This window comes from Artemia franciscana, chromosome 6, assembly GCF_032884065.1.
Source record: "Artemia franciscana chromosome 6, ASM3288406v1, whole genome shotgun sequence".
NCBI lineage: Eukaryota > Metazoa > Arthropoda > Branchiopoda > Anostraca > Artemiidae > Artemia > Artemia franciscana.
Window position 1 is genome coordinate 11,855,236 of NC_088868.1, and position 17,962 is coordinate 11,873,197.

The following is a 17,962-nucleotide window of genomic DNA, read 5'->3' on the forward strand; positions in this document are numbered from 1 at the left end:
TTCAAAGCACTAGTATTCGCTTACTCACCCCAAAGGGTGGGATCTTACATACGTCAGAATCTAAGCGTTTTTTTATCTAACATCAGAAAATATAACTCATGTTTCCAAATGACGTCGTTTGGTGCCCAAATCGAAAATAGAGATCAATTTATCCCTACTTTCAAAATAAAAGGGCAAATTTATCATAGAGCAGGGTCCCTTCCACCATTCTCAGAGGAAAATCATAAATTTTTACAATTGTACTTCATCAGTGATAGAAATTCCAAATTGAATGCACGTTGCGAAATTTCTCCCAACATTGAAAGGACAATCGTTTCCCAATTGCAACATCTTTTCCACGAGAATAATAATTTAGTGCGTTTGTTCAAAGCAGCCATCGATTTGATGCCTACTGATACGCATAAAATTGTTATTTCCGCTGACAAAACGCCTCCTGGCCAACATGTGCGTAGATACAATGCTCCAACTATCGACGAAGTGGCAATCGTTATGGTCGGTGATCAGTTTTTACCTCGAGATATTATTCTTCATAAGCAAAACGCTCAGTTGGTAAGAATTGCTGAAACTCATCGATGCTACGATGCCCTACAATATCCTATTATTTTTTGGGATGGAGCCGACGGCTATCACTTTAATATTAAATTGATGAATCCAGCCACGAACAAAAAATGACTAAGAAATGCAGTGCAATGCATTATTATTCCTATAGACTAATGATTCGGCAAGATGAAGACAATTATATTTTAAAATACCGTCAATTGTTTCACCAATACGTCGTTGATATGTATGCAAAAATTGAATCAGAACGTTTGCTATATATCCGTCTGAATCAGACTTAGCTCCATTCTGAACAATACATTCATTTGCGAGATGCAGTTGTAAATGACGGTAATACCACAAACGTTGGAAGATTAACGATTTTACCTTCGTCATATGCTGGCAGTCCCCGTCATATGCATGAATATGCTTAAGATGCTATTGCGTATGTTCGTCTCTATGGTCGTCCAGATCTATTTATTACATTTACATGTAATCAATCTTTGGACGAGATACAGCAGCTCTTACTTCAAGGACTATCGGCGGTTCATAGACATGACATTACGGCCCGTGTCTTCCGGAAAAAGTTGAAATCACTGATAAACTACAGAGTAAAACTTGAAGTGTTTGGTCAGTGCAATGCTGGATGTACTCAGTGGAATGGCAAAAACCTGGTTTGCCACACGCACATATACTAATCTGGCTACATGATAAAATTACTTCTAACGAAATTGATGATGTGATTTCCGCTGAAGTACCTGATGAAAATGTCGATAAGGGGTTATATGATATTGTTGTAAAAAATATGATACATGGACCTTGAGGTGCACTGAACGAAAATTCACCATGCATGGCCAAAGGATGGTGCACGAAGCAATATCCTCGACATTTAGTATCCAACAAAATTACTGGCAATGATGGTTACCCACAATATTGAAGAAAATCTACTGAAGATGGCGGTAAAACAGCAATAATAAAGAAGCGTAACGGTACCACCATCGAAGTAGATAACCAGTGGGTTGCTCCATATTCCGCATTATTATCAAAAACATTTAATGCACACATAAACGTTGAATACTCTAACTCCGTAAAGGCAATCAAATGCATATATCAATACGTCAACAAAGGCAGTGACATGGCAGTGTTTGGCTTGCAGTGCAAAATCAAAGATATCGACCATATCGTACAATATCAAGCTGGAAGATACATAAGATACATGGTCAACGTGTTTATTTTTCGGAATCCAACGTGCAACAAAGAGCCCTGAATCCACCGGATACAAAGTTAACTGCTTTCTTTTCGCTATGCAAAAATGATTCTTTTGCAAAAAAACTGCTGTATACTAAAGTGCCTTCGTATTACACGTGGAATATTAAAATTAAAGTATTTGAACGTCGAAAACAGGGTGAGTCAGTCGACGGCCAATCTGGCATCAATTCGATCAAACAATGATATAGCGTAGGCAATTGCGTCATCCAGAATAGCCGCAACGTTGCTGCCTGGTGGAAGAACTGCTCATTCCACTTTGAAATTGCCTCTGAATTTGCATTCTACAGAAGCTCCCACGTGCAATATTTCCAAATCATCTGGGATGGGTAAAGTATTGCAGCAATGCAAACTTATTATTTGGGACGAGTTCACAATGGCACACAAAAAACGGCTCGAGGCTCTGGAGCAATCATTGCGAGATTGCGAAGAAATTCGAAACCCTTTGGCAGCACATTAACTTCGCTTGTGGGGGATTTCAGGCAAACATTACCTATAATACCTAGATCAACCCCTGCAGACGAAATGAATGCTTGCCTGAAAAATTCTAATTTATGGGCACACGTAAAAACTTTAAAATTAACTACAAATATGCGTGTCCAATTGCAAAACGATGACTCTGGTCAAGCAAATTCAGATCAATTGCTGGCAATTGGAAACGGAAAGCTCCCAGTAGACTCAATTTCAGGTCGTATACAACTACCTGCTGAATTCTGTAATTTAATGACGTCCAAAAATGAATTGATTGAAAAAGTATTTCCGAATATTCTAAACAATAATAAAAATAATAAATGGCTATGTGAAATAGCGATTATTGCACCCAAAAATATAGACGTCCACGAAATCAACAATATTGTTTTGACCAAGATTCGAGACCAGGCAGTCCTTTACAAGTCAGTCGACACAGTTTTGGAACCAAATGAGGCGGTTAATTATCCATCTGAATTTTTAAATTCCGTAGATCTTTCAGGGTTTCCACTACACGTGCTACAACTAATAAATAGGCGTACCAATAATACTGTTAAGAAATATCAACCCACCAAAGCTTTGCAATGGCACGCGACTTGCCGTAAAAAAAAAACAATGGAAAACGTAATAGAGACCACAATCTTGACAGGGCCTTTTGAGGGTGAGGCTGTTCTTATTCCTTGCATTCCCATGATTCCAACCGATCTGCCTTTTCAATTTAAAAGATTGCAATTCCCAGTTCGATTAGCATTTGCAATCACCATCAACAAAGCTCAAGGTCAATTATTAGAAAAAAGTGGTATAGATCTTAATACTGATTGTTTTTCCCATGGACAATTGTACGTTGCATGTTCGAGGGTCGCTAAACCTGACAATCTATTTATAAGCAGCGACAATTGGACAGCGAAGAATGTCCTCATTATTCTAATGATTGCCCTTGATCTTTGTTGATGGTGATTGCTAATCAAACATTCCCTGTGTCCCCATCATCATTTATATATCCCCCTGTGCCCCCCGGCGTCCCCGTTGTAGTTGTGTCCCTGTGTCATCAACCCACCAAAGCTTTGCAGTGGCACGCGACTTGCCGTAAAAAAAAAACAATGGAAAACGTAATAGAGACCACAATATTGACAGGGCCTTTTGAGGGTGAGGCTGTTCTTATTCCTCGCATTCCCATGATTCCAACGGATCTGCCTTTTCAATTTAAAAGATTGCAATTCCCAATTCGATTAGCATTTGCAATCACCATTAACAAAGCTCAAGTTCAATCATTAGAAAAATGTGGTATAGATCTTAATACTGATTGTTTTTCCCATGGACAATTGTACGTCGCATGTTCGAGGGTCGGTAAACCTGAAAATCTATTTATATGCAACGACAATTGGACAGCGAAGAATGTTGTATATTCGCAAGTTTTACGCAGTTAATTTGTATTGTATCTATCTATCTATCTATCTATATAAAAACGAGTTGTGTGTATGCATGTTTGTTTGTTTGTAAAAAGAGCGTTTGCATATGATGTCATTATTAGTACATACGGCTTTGTATATGCAGAGACAATGGGAAAGGCAAGAATGTTGTATATTCGCAATTTTTACGTAGTTTAACTCCTGCAGACGAAATGAATGCTTGCCTAAAAAATTCTAATTTATGAGCACACGTAAAAATATTAAAATTAACTACAAATATGCGTGTCCGATTGCAAAACGATGACTCTGGTCAAACAGTAGACTCAATTTCAAGACGTATACAACTACCTGCTGATTTCTGTAATTTAGTGACGTCCAAAAATGAATTGATTGAAAAAGTATTTCCGAATATTCTAAAAAATTATAAAAATAATAAATGGCTAAGTGAAAGAGCGATTCTCGCACCCAAAAATATAGACGTCCACGAAATCAACAATATTGTTTTGACCAAGATTCGAGACCAGGCAGTCCTTTACAAGTCAGTCGACACAGTTTTTGAACCAAATGAAGCGGTTAATTATCCATCTGAATTTTTAAATTCCATAGATCCTTCAGGGTTTCCACCACACGTGCTACAACTAAAAATAGGCGTACCAATAATACTTTTAAGAAATATCAACCCACCAAAGCTTTGCAATGGCACGCGACTCTCCGTAAAAAAAAACAATGGAAAACCTAATAGAGGCCACAATCTTGACAGGGCCTTATGAGGGTGAGGCTGTTCTTATTCCTCGCATTCCCTTGATTCCAACGGATCTGCTTTTTCAATTTAAAAGATTGCAATTCCCAATTCGATTAGTATTTGCAATCACCATTAACAAAGCTCAAGGTCAATCATTAGAAAAATATGGTATAGATCTTAATACTGATTGTTTTTCCCATGGATAATTGTACGTTGCATGTTCGAGGGTCGGTAAACCTGACAATGTATTTATATGCAGCGACAATTGGACAGCGAAGAATGTTGTATATTCGCAAGTTTTACGCAGTTAATTTGTATTGTATCTATCTATCTATATAAAAACGAGTTGTGTGGATGCATGTTTGTTTGTTTGTAAAAAGAGCGTTTGCATATGACGTCATTATTAGTACATACGGCTTTGTATATGCACAGACAATGGGAAAGCCAAGAATGTTGTTTATTCGGAATTTTTACGTAGTTTGAAACACATATATAAATCTATCTATATTCACAGGTGGAACACAGGGACACAGCTACAATGGCGCATAACTAATATGGCGCGTAACGACTTACGCGCCCGGGGGGGCTTCAGCCAACACCAACTAGGTGTTGGGGTGGCGCGAAGCGCCACCCCAATAGCTAGTCTTCTATAATAACTAAAGTGTAGTTATAAATTTCTGATGTAAAATCAAAACTCATATCTGACGTCTCTAACTGTTTTCGATGGAGTATATCTTCGGACATTTTTTACTTATATTTTTCCCATAACTCTGTAGGAGCTGATGGAGAGCAAGGTGTTAAAATGATGCCAAACAATGCACGAATTTGACTTGAGTTGACGATTCGCTCGCGTCATTGATGCATTTATCCCAGTGTTGGTCATTCTTCAATAAATTCAGAGCTTGGCATGCACTACGGTAAGTGTCATGTATAGTACCGTTTACAGTTCTCAAATACTCAAAGGATGTCAGACCGGGTACATTCACCAAAAGCAGGTGTAGAAAGAAGCATTCATGTTGATTGGGGTGAACGGTGTAGAGTCTTCCTATCGTGGTATCTTTGAAGATGGTAGGTTGGCCGTCGACTGACTTACCCTGTTTTCGACGTTCAAATACTTTATTTTTAGTATTCCACGTGTAATACGAAGGCACTTCAGTATACAGCAGTTTTTTGCAAAAGAATCATTTTTGCAAAGCGAAAAAAAGCTGTTAATGTTGTATCCGGTGGATTCAGGGCTCTTTGTTGCACGTTGGTTTCCGTGAAATAAACACGTTGACCATTCTGTAAATGTACCGCTAAGTGAACAACAGCTGGACTACGTTCATGTATCGGAAATGAAAGAATTCGCCAAACAGCTTCATTACTGCTTATGTATCTTCCAGCCTAATAGTGTACGATTTCGTCGAAATCTTTGATTTCGGGCTGCAAGCCAAAAACTGCCATGTCACTGCCTTTGTTGACGTATTTACATTTATATTTGATTGCCTTTACGGAATTACAGTATTCAACGTTTATGTGTGCATTAAATGTTTTTGATAATAATGGGGAATATGGAACAACCCACTGGTTATCTACTTCGATGGTGGTACCGTTACGCTTCTTTATTATTGCTGTTTTACCGCCATCTTCAGTAGATCTTCTTCTATATTGTGGGTAACCATCATTGCCAGTAATTGTGTTTGATACTAAAAGTCGAGGATATTGCTTTGTGCACCTTCCTTTGGACATGCATGGTGAATTTTCATTCAGTGCACCGCAAGGTCCATGTATCATATTTTTTAAAATAATATCATGTAACCCCTTATCGACATTTTTATCAGGTATTTCAGCGGAAATCACATCATCAATTTCGTTCGAAGTAATTTTTTTATGTAGCCAAATTAGTATATGTGCTGTTGCAAACCTCATTTTTGCCATTCCACTGAGTACATCCAGCATCGCACTGACCCAAAGACTTCAAGTTTTACTATATAGTTTATCAGTGATTTCAACTTTTGCCGGAAGACACGGGCCGTAATGTCATGCCTATGAACCGCCGATTGTCCTTGAAGTAAAAGCTGCAGTATCTCGTCCCAAGATTGATTACATGTAAATGTAATAAATAAATCTGGACGACCATAGAGACGAACATACACAATAGCATCTTGACCATATTCATGCATATGATGGGGACTACCAGCATATGACGAAGGTAAAATTGTTAATCTTCCGACGTTTGTGGTATTACCGTCATTTATAACTGCATCTCGCAAATGAATGTATTGTTCAGAGCGGAGCTTGGTCTGATTCAAGCGGATATATAGCAAACGTTCTGATTCAATTTTAGCATACATATCAACGACAAATTGGTGAAACAATTCATGGCATTTTAAAATATAATTTTCTTCATCCTGCCGAATCATTAGTCTATAGGAATAATAATGCATTACACTGCATTTCTTATTCATTTCTTTGTTAGTGGCTGGATTCATCAATTTAATATTAAAGTGATAGCCGTCGGCTCCATCTGAAAAAATTATAGGATATTGTAGGGCATCGTAGCATCGATGAGTTTCAGCAATTCTTAACAACTGAGCGTTTCGCTTATGAAGAATAATATCTCGAGGTAAAAACTGATCACCGACCATAACGATTGCCACTTCGTCGATAGTTGGAGCATTGTATCTACGCACATGTTTGCCAGGAGGCGTTTTGTCAGCGGAAATAACAATTTTATGCGTATCAGTAGGCATCAAATCGATGGCTGTTTTGAACAGACGCACTAAATTATTATTTTCGTGGAAAAGATGTTGCAATTGGGAAACGATTGTCCTTTCAACGTTGGGAGAAATTTCGCAACGTGCATTCAATTCAGAATTTCTATCACTCAGACGTAACTCGAAAGTTGTGTGTCTGTTGCCCTTGTAGGTTCTTCAGTCATTTTACGATTAAATATTTTTCCGTCCACGATCTTCGTACAATTAATAATTTGTTTTTGAACGATTTTCTTAAATACTTTTAATGACGTCATCGTCATAACAAACATGACAACAACTAACTTTATGACAACATGACGACATGATGACATGACGTCACTCGACAGACAGACATAACCCACAAACAACTTATTTTTATATATATAGATATATATATCTATATATATATAAACAAGTTGTCTGTGGATGTGTTGGTCTGTCTTTCGGGTGACGTCATGTTTGTGTGTTGAATGACGTCATGAAGTTAGTTTTCGCCATTTTTGTTATGACGGTGACGTCATTAAAGGTATTTAAGACATGCGTTCACGTAGAAATCTATTAATGTTTAACTGTAAAATGACTGATGAACCTACAATGGCAACAGCCGAGCAAGATGCTCAAAGAGTCTATGCCAAAAAACTTGCTGCTGATAGAGAAAGTAAGAAAAGAAAGCGTGCCGAGGAATCAAAAGAACAGCAAGGAAACAGGCTTGAGGCTGATAGAGAAAGTAAGAAAAGAAAGCGTGCCGAGGAATAAAAAAAAAAAGGAAACAGGCTTGAGGCTGATAGAGAAAGAAAGAACAGAAAGCGTGCCGAGGAACTACCAGAGCAACGCGAAACCAGACTTGCTGCTAAAAGAGAAAGTGAAAAAAGAAGGCGTGCCAAGGAACTACCAGAGCAACATGAAACCAGACTTGCTGCTAAAAGAGAAATTGAAAAAAGAAGGCATGCCGAGGAACTACCAGAGCAACATGAAACCAGACTTGCTGCTAAAAGAGAAAGTGAAAAAAGAAGGCGTGCCGAGGAATCACAAGAACAGCAAGAAATCAGGCTTGCTGCTGATAGAGAAAGTAAAAAAAGAAAGCGTGCCGAGGAATCAGATCAACCTGAAAGTTATCACCTGGCATTCAGGTACAGCCCAGTCGATGATTATAGCTTGAGTAGATGTGTTCAAATCGGGTCTAAAATTTGTCCCTATTGCAAGGCCTTGAAATTCAATGGTGAAACAACGGGAATGTGTTGCACCTCAGGAAATTTTAAACTTCCTCTATTGGCTGCACCACCAGATCCATTGAAGACTTTCCTTACTGGAACTACGTCAGAATCTAAGTGTTTTTGACACAAATCAGAAAATATAACTCTTGTTTCCAAATGACGTCGTTTGGAGCCCAAATCAAAAATCCAGATCAATTTATGTCTACTTTCAAAGTAAAAGGGCAAATTTATCATAGAGCAGGGTCCCTTCTACCATTCTCAGGCGATAATCATAAACTTATACAATTGTACTTCATCAGTGATAGAAATTCTGAATTGAATGCACGTTTCGAAATTTCTCCCAACGTTGAAAGGACAATCGTTTCGCAATTGCAACATCTTTCCACGAAAGATTCCTTTTTTAAGATTTTTGAATTGCTTTAATCCATTGTCAAAATATATTCAAATATTTTCGCAATTACCAGTTTTTACTCTTTAAATAGTTTTCAATAGTTTTTTCACTATCAGAGTTGACAAAAGTTTTTGTCAACTCTGATGGTAAAAACTCTGTATGGAGGAGAGTCATTAAGAATTGTCAGGCATTAAGCAATGGAGCTCAAACTATCCTTGCGACAGGTTGAATCGAACCTGCGAACCTTCACTTTTGAGGTGAGGAATCGTCCAGTACACCACCGCAAGGTATATAATATTTTTGTTGTTGTGTAACAAGGATAATGTAAGACTGTACATATAATACTATAATATATATATCTATATATCTTTCTCTATATATATAAAAATAAGTTGTAAGTATGACCGTTACACTATGTACATATATATGTATTTTCGTTTGAGGGTTTGCATATGACTTGTGAAAAATAAAGAAGAAAATGAAAACTAAAAAAAGAAAAAAGGTAAAAACTAAAAAAGAAAAACCTATAAAGAAAAAAACAAAAACAAAATAAAAAAATTAAAAAAAGGTAAAAAACTAAAAAAAAAAAAAAGCTTAAAAAACTAAAAAGTTTAAAAACTAAAAAAAAGAAACAACTAAAAAAGAAAAAAATTAAAAAAAAGAGAAAACATATATATAAATAAAAAAAAAGCTAAAAAACTAAAAGAAAACAAAAAACTAAAAAAGAAAAAAAACTAAATAAAGAAAAAACCTAAAAAGAAAAAAACTAAAAAAAAAAGAAAAATTAAAAAAAGAAAAACTAAAAAAGAAAAAAAAAAAAAAAAGAAAACAAAGGTAAACAACTAAAAATAACAACAAAAGAAAAAAACAAAAAAAAAACAAACAAACTGAAAAAGCTAAAAAAGAAAAAAAAATACAAAAAGAACAAAAAAATAGTCTCAAATCAACAGCAAAAGCAACAGCTGTTGATGTTAAAAGCCGCAATTGTGGCCAACTCTTATTTGCTGTTCTTAAGAAGTCTCTGTAAAGAATCAATCTAAAACAAAGAAATAGCCTCAAATAGACAGCAAAAGCAACAGTTGTTGATGCTAAAAGCTGCAATGACCAATACTTAGTTAATTAAATGATAAATCTAAACGGCAATGTAATCATTAGTGGTTTTGTTTAACACTGAACTATAGAAAAGTACCGGTATATCCACTACAATAACTGGAGATAACATTAGCATGTAAATAGTAAAAACTAGGTTGAAACCCCTTCCAGGCTCTTAACCTCTTCTAGGGATAACCTCTTAACCTCTAGGGTAAAATACAAAAAGCCTTATATAGGAGGGGTGGGTGGGTGGTATGCACAGAGCTTAAACCCTCCCCTCACAAAAAATGGTCCGATTCACAAGAAAAAGTAAAAAAAAGAGAGAGAGGCCCAATGCCCCCGGGGAAACGTCTAAGTTAAAAGATTTGCCCATTATTTGCGTATAGTATTTGTTACTGGGAAGTATGCATACATTTGTCAGGTGGGGGGGATTTTCTGTTGGATAATTTTCCAAGGGGGAAATTTCCAGGAGAGGTAAGTTTCCAAGGGTGAATTTTTCAGCGAAAATTTTACGCTTCTGTACTTCTTGGTTAGTATGGGCTTTATAGCACCGTCTTGATTATCTCGCCTAAGAATTGTATTACCAAATAACCGTGCTGCTCTTTACTTCTTCATAGCGTCTTCTTGCACCTTCGGCTTTATAGCACCTTCTTGATTATCAATAATCAATTGATTATCAATAGATTGGGAATAGTGTAACAGAAAAACAAACAGACAAACAAACAGTATATTTTTGTACAAATGTAATGAGCTAACTGTTAATACAGATTTTATTATTGAATACTTGATTAACATAGTGGTAAAGAAAATGGAATAGAACTGAAACCTGTTTTTTTTAGTTTTTTTTTTAAATGATTGCCATTGGGCTGAATTTTTGATTTTTTTTTCCTTTTTTTCTCTTGATTTTTCTTTTTTTCATTTGTTTCTTTTTGTTTTTTCCTTTTTTTAGTTTTTCTTTTTTTAGTTTTTCTTTTTTTTTTCAGCTTTTTTTGTTTTTTTTTATTTTTTAGTAATTTTTAGTTTTTCATTTTTTATTTTTTAGTTTTTGGCTTTTTTTATTTTTTTTTCGTTTTTTAGTTTTGCGTTATTTTAGTTTCTTCTTTTTTTTGTTTTTTACCTGTTTTTTTTTTGCTTTTTTAGTTTTCTTTTCTTCTTTATTTTTTAGTATTTTTTATTTTTTTCATTTTTTTAGTTTTTTCTTTTTTTTTGTTTATCTTATTCTATTTTTTGTTTTTTTTTAATATATTTTTTTAATTTTTTTAGTTTTTTCCTTTTTTTCTTTTTAATTTTTTTAATTTTTTACCTTTACATTTTTTTCCTCGATTTATTCTTATTTTTCTGCTTTGTTTCTTAGTTTTTTCTCCTTTCTTGTTTTTTTTTGTTTATTTGTTTTTTTGCTTTTAATTTTTATTTCTGTTTTTCCTTTTTTCAGTTTATTTTTTTATTTTTTAGCTTTCATTTTAGTTTTTTTCTTTTTTCTTTTTTTTTCTTTTTTAGTTATTTTTTCTTTTTTAGTTTTTCTTTTCTTTACTTTTTTCTTTTTTAGCTTTTTCAGTTTTTCGTTTTTTTTCTTTTTTTCTTTTTCTTTTTTTTTTTAGTTTTTTACTTTTTTAGTTTTTTTCTTTTTTTCCTTTATAAAGGTAATAATGTGTAACGGTGTCATGGTAAAGACAGTGTAACAGACGGCCGGACAGACACTATATTTTTATGTATTTACTAGCTGTTGGGGTGGCGCTTCGCGCCACCCCAACACCTAGTTGGTGGGGGCACTTCGCGCCCCGCCACAGCCCCCCCGCGCGCGTAAGTCGTTAAGTGCCATATTAGTTACGCGCCATTGTAGTAGTGTCCCTGTGTCCAACCTGTGATATATATATATATATATATATATATATATATATATATATATATATATATATATATATATATATATATATATATATATATATATATATATATATATATATATATATATATCTATATATATAAAAATAAGTTGTCTGTCCGTTACACCAGATTATATCTTCTATATATATAAAAGAAAACAAACTAGAATGTAAAAACTGGAAATTGCATAAATATTTCGAAATATTTTGACAATAGATTAAATTCGAAAAAAGAAAAATGGTAAAAAACTAAAAAAAAAACTAAAAAGAAAAAACTAAAAAAAAAAATTAGAAAAATTAAAAAAAGAAAAAACCTAAAAATAAAAAACGTAAAAAAATAAAAAAGATAAAAAACTAAAAAAAAAACTAAAAAAAGCTAAAAAACTAAAAAAAGAAAAAACTAAAAAAAAACTGGGAATTGCACAAATATTTCAATATATTTTGACAATAGATTAAAGTAATTCGAAAACCTTAAAATAGATACCCCAAATTTTGAGGTTTAATATAAATTGTTGGAGCTTTAGCATACTTGGCACGCAAAAATTTTTCCAAGTGTCAATGTTAGAATGAACATTGACAAATTGAAGAAAACAAATCAATAAAAAGAAGAAACTAAAAAAAAGAAAAAACTAAGAAACAAAAAAAACTAAAGAAAAAACTGTATCTATATATATAAAAATCTATATATATATAAAAAATAAGTTGTCTGTCTCTCACCGACGCAGGGACCATAGTTGTCAAGAAGCGTCGTTAATTCTTAAATCTTAAATAAGTTGTCTGTCTTTTATGTCTGTTACACTATGTCTGTTACGCCAGATTATATCTTATCTAAATATATAAAAATAAGTTGTCTGTGTGTGGATCTGTGGATCAGGTGACGTCATGTTTGTTCGCATATGACGTCTGAATTATTTCACACTAATACAAAAGAAGAAAAAAACTAAAAAAGGTAAAAACTACAAAAAAAACTAAAAAGAAAAAAAACTAAAAAAGCTAAAAAACTAAAAAAAACTAAAAAAAAGGTAAAAATCTAATAACTAAAAAAAAACTGAAAAAAATAAAAAAAGGCAAAAACTACAAAAAAAATAAAAACTAATAAAAAAACTAAAAAAGCTAAAAAACTAAAAAAAACTAAAAAAAGGTAAAAACCTAAAAAAAACTAAAAACTAAAAAAGAAAAAAACTAAAAAAAAGGAAAAAACTGAAAAATAAAAGAGAAAAAGAAAACTAAAAAAATATGAATAAATATATATAAAAATAAGCTGTTTGTGGGTTATGTCTGTCTGTCTGTCTGTCGAGTGACGTTGTGTTTGTCCGCATATGACGTCTGAATTATTTCACACTAATACAAAAGAAGAAAAAAAACTAAAAAAGGTAAAAACTACAAAAAAAACTAAAAAGAAAAAAACTAAAAAATCTAAAAAACTAAAAAAAACTTAAAAAGGTAAAAAACTAAAAACTAAAAAAAACTGAAAAAACTAAAAAAAGGCAAAAACTAAAAAAAAACTAAAAACTAATAAAAAAACTAAAAAAGCTAAAAAACTAAAAAAACTAAAAAAACTAAAAAAAGGTAAAAAACAAAAAAAAACTAAAAACTAAAAAAGAAAAAACTAAAAAAAAGGAAAAAACTGAAAAATAAGAGAAAAAGAAAACTAAAAAAATATTAATAAATATAAAAAATATAAATATAAACATAATATAAATTAGCAATCAACAAAGCACCGAGACACAAATGACGACCGGGACACAGGGAGTATAAATGACGACCAGGACATAAGTAAAAAAAAACTAAAAAAACTAAAAAAATGGTAAAAACTACAAAAAAAATAAAAACTAATAAAAAAACTAAAAAATCTAAAAATCTAAATAAACTAAAAAAGAAAAAAAAGAAAAAAGGAAAAAAATAAAGGAGAAAAACAAAACTAAAAAACGAATGTATATACAGACCGGGACACCGGGATACAAATGACGACCGGGACACAGGGAATATAAATGACGACCGGGACACAGGGACACAACTACAACGGGGACACCGGGGGGCACAGGGGGATATAAATGACGACCGGGACACCGGGACAGGGAATGGTCGATTAGCAATCACCATCAACAAAGCTCAAGGGCAATCATTAGAATCATGAGGTATAGATCTGAATACAGATTGTTTTCCCATGGACCATTATATGTTGCATGTTCAAGAGTCGGTAAACCTGACAATCTATTTATATGCAAAGACAATGGGACAGCAAAGAATGTTGTATATTCGCAAGTTTTACGTAGTTAAAACCATATATATATATATATATATATATATATATATATATATATATATATATATATATATATATATATATATATATATATATATATCTATGTATATTCACAGGTGGGACATAGGGACACAACTACAATGGCGCGTAACTATTATGGCGCGTAACGACTTACGCGCGCGGGGGGGCTTGGGGGGGGGGGCGCGAAGCACCCCCACCAACTAGGTGTTGGGGTGGCGCGAAGCGCCACCCCAACAGCTAGTATATATATATATATATATATATATATATATATATATATATATATATATATATATATATCTATCTATCTATATTCACAGGTGGGACATAGGGACACAACTACAATGGCGCGTAACTAATATGGCGCGTAACGACTTACGCGCGCGGGGGGGCTTGGGGGGGGCACGAAGCACCCCCACCAAATAGGTGTTGGGGTGGCGCGAAGTGCCACCCCAACAGCTATTATATATATATATATATATATATATATATATATATATATATATATATATATATATATATATATATATATATATATATATATATATATATATATATATATATATATATATATATATATATATATATATATATATAAAAATAAGTTGTCTGTCTCTGTAACGATGGCTCTGGTCAAACATTTTCAGATCAATTCAGATCACCTCCCAGAACATTTTCAGATCAGCTCCCAGTAGTGGGAAATTCGCAATTTTTACGTAGTTTGAAACACATATATAAATCTATCTATATTCACAGGTGGGACACAGGGACACAGCTACAATGGCGCGTAACTAATATGGCGCGTAACGACTTACGCGCACGGGGGGGCTTGGGGGGGCGTGAAGCGCCCCACCAACTAGGTGTTGGGGTGGCGCCACCCCAACAGCTAGTATATATATATATATATATATATATATATATATATATATATATATATATATATATATATATATATATATATATATATATATATATATATATATATATATATATATATATATATATATATATATATACTAGCTGTTGGGGTGGTATATATATATATATATATATATATATATATATATATATATATATATATATATACTAGCTGTTGGGGTGGCGCTTTGCACCACCCCAACACCTAGTTGTTGGGGCGCTTCGTGCCCCCCAAGCCCCCCCGCGCGCGTAAGTCGTTACGCGCCATATTAGTGACGCGCCATTGTAGTTGTGTCCCTGTGTCCCACCTGTGAATATAGATAGATTTATATATGTGTTTCAAACTACGTAAAACTTGCGAATATACAACATTCTTGGCTTTCCCATTGTCTGTGCATATACAAAGCCTTATGTACTAATAATGACGTCATATGCAAACGCTCTTTTTACAAACAAACAAACATGCATACACACAACTCGTTTTTATATAGAATGATAGATAGATAGATACAATACAAATTAACTGCGTAAAACTTGCGAATATACAACATTCTTCGCTGTCCAATTGTCGCTGCATATAAATAGATTGTCAGGTTTACCGACCCTTGAACATGCAACGTACAATTGTCCATGGGAAAAACAATCAGTATTAAGATCTATACCACATTTTTCTAATGATTGACCTTGAGCTTTGTTAATGGTGATTGCCAATGCTAATCGAATTGGGAATTGCAATCTTTTAAATTGAAAAGGCAGATCCGTAGGAATCATGGGAATGCGAGGAATAAGAACAGCCTCACCCTCAAGAGGCCCTGTCAGATTGTGGCCTCTATTAGGTTTTCCATTGTTTTTTTTTACGGCAAGTCGCGTGCCATTGCAAAGCTTTGGTGGGTTGATATTTCTTAAAAGTATTATTGGTACGCCTATTTTTAGTTGTAGCACGTGTGGTGGAAACCCTGAAAGATCCACGGAATTTAAAATTCAGATGGATAATTAACCGCTTCATTTGGTTCCAAAACTGTGTCGACTGACTTGTAAAGGACTGCCTGGTCTCGTATCTTGGTCAAAACAATATTGTTGATTTCGTGGACGTCTATATTTTTGGGTGCAAGAATCGCTCTTTCACTTAGCCATTTATTATTTTTATAATGGTTTAGAATATTCGGAAATACTTTTTCAATCAATTCATTTTTGGACGTCACTAAATCACAGAAATCAGCAGGTAGTTGTATACGTCCTGAAATTGAGTCTACTGGGAGCTTTCTGTTTCCAATTGCCAGCAATTGATCTAAAAATGTTTGACCAGAGTCATCGTTTTGCAATCGGACACGCATATTTGTAGTTAATTTTAATGTTTTTACGTGTGCCCCTAAATTAGAATTTTTCAGGCAAGCATTCATTTCGTCTGCAGGAGTTGATCTAGGTATTATAGGTAATGTTTGCCTGAAATCTCCCGCAAGCAATATTAATGTGCTGCCAAAGGGTTTCGACTTCCATCGTAAATCTTTCAAGCATTGATCCAGAGCCTCGAGCGATTTTTTGTGTGCCATTGTGCACTCATCCCAAATAATAAGTTTGTATTGCTGCAATACTTTACCCATCCCAGATGATTTGGAAATATTGCACGTGGGAGTTTCTGTAGAATGCAAATTCAGAAGCAATTTCAAAGCGGAATGAGCAGTTCTTCCACTAGGCAGCAATGCTGCGGCTATTCCGGACGACGCAATTGCCAACGCTATATCATTTTTGATCGAATTGATGCCAGAATCAGTTTTATTATTTTTATAATTGTTTAGAATATTCGGAAATACTTTTTCAATCAATTCATTTTTGGACGTCACTAAATCACAGAAATCAGCAGGTAGTTGTATACGTCCTGAAATTGAGTCTACTGGGAGCTTTCTGTTTCCAATTGCCAGCAATTGATCTAAAAATGTTTGACCAGAGTCATCGTTTTGCAATCGGACACGCATATTTGTAGTTAATTTTAATGTTTTTACGTGTGCCCCTAAATTAGAATTTTTCAGGCAAGCATTCATTTCGTCTGCAGGAGTTGATCTAGGTATTATAGGTAATGTTTGCCTGAAATCTCCCGCAAGCAATATTAATGTCCTGCCAAAGGGTTTCGACTTCCATCGTAAATCTTTCAAGCATTGATCCAGAGCCTCAAGCGATTTTTTTGTGTGCCATTGTGCACTCATCCCAAATAATAAGTTTGTATTGCTGCAATACTTTACCCATCCCAGATGATTTGGAAATATTGCACGTGGGAGTTTCTGTAGAATGCAAATTCAGAAGCAATTTCAAAGCGGAATGAGCAGTTCTTCCACTAGGCAGCAATGCTGCGGCTATTCCGGACGACGCAATTGCCAACGCTATATCATTTTTGATCGAATTGATGCCAGAATCAGTTTTATCACAAACGTTTTACCAGTACCTCCTGGCGCATCCAAAAAGAAAATTTCTCCAACGTTGTTATCGACACAATGCATTATCGTATCATAAATGTCTTTTTGTTCCGACGTTAACTTGGAAATATTATTTTGTACATACGACAATAGATCACTCGCACTGTAACTTTGTTCACGATCCCATTCTACACATGTCGAAACAGCAGCGATACGGTTAGGTGAAGGCATTCCCAAATCCTGAAGAGGTTTGTTTGCCATACGTACGCACAAATCTTCTATAATAACTAAAGTGTAGTTATAAATTTCTGATGTAAAATCAAAAGTCATATCTGACGTATCTAACTGTTTTCGATGGAGTATATCTTCGGACATTTTTGACTTATATTTTTCCCATAACTCTGTAGGAGCTGATGGAGCGCAAGTTGTTAAAATGATGCCAAACAATGCACGAATTTGACTTGGAGTTGACGTTTCGCATTGATGCAGTTATCCCAGTGTTGGTCATTCTCCAATAAATTCAGAGCTTGGCATGCACTACGGTAAGTGTCATGTATATTACCGTTTACAGTTCTCAAATACTCAAAGGATGTCGGACCGGGTACATTCACC

General features: G+C 34.3%; 1 long non-coding RNA gene across 1 annotated transcript in view; it reads right to left on the reverse strand.

The window, feature by feature from the left end:
* LOC136028053 (uncharacterized) overlaps nt 1-17,962 on the reverse strand; it is a 90,332-nt gene that overhangs the window by 53,688 nt on the left and 18,682 nt on the right. The window lies entirely within an intron of this gene.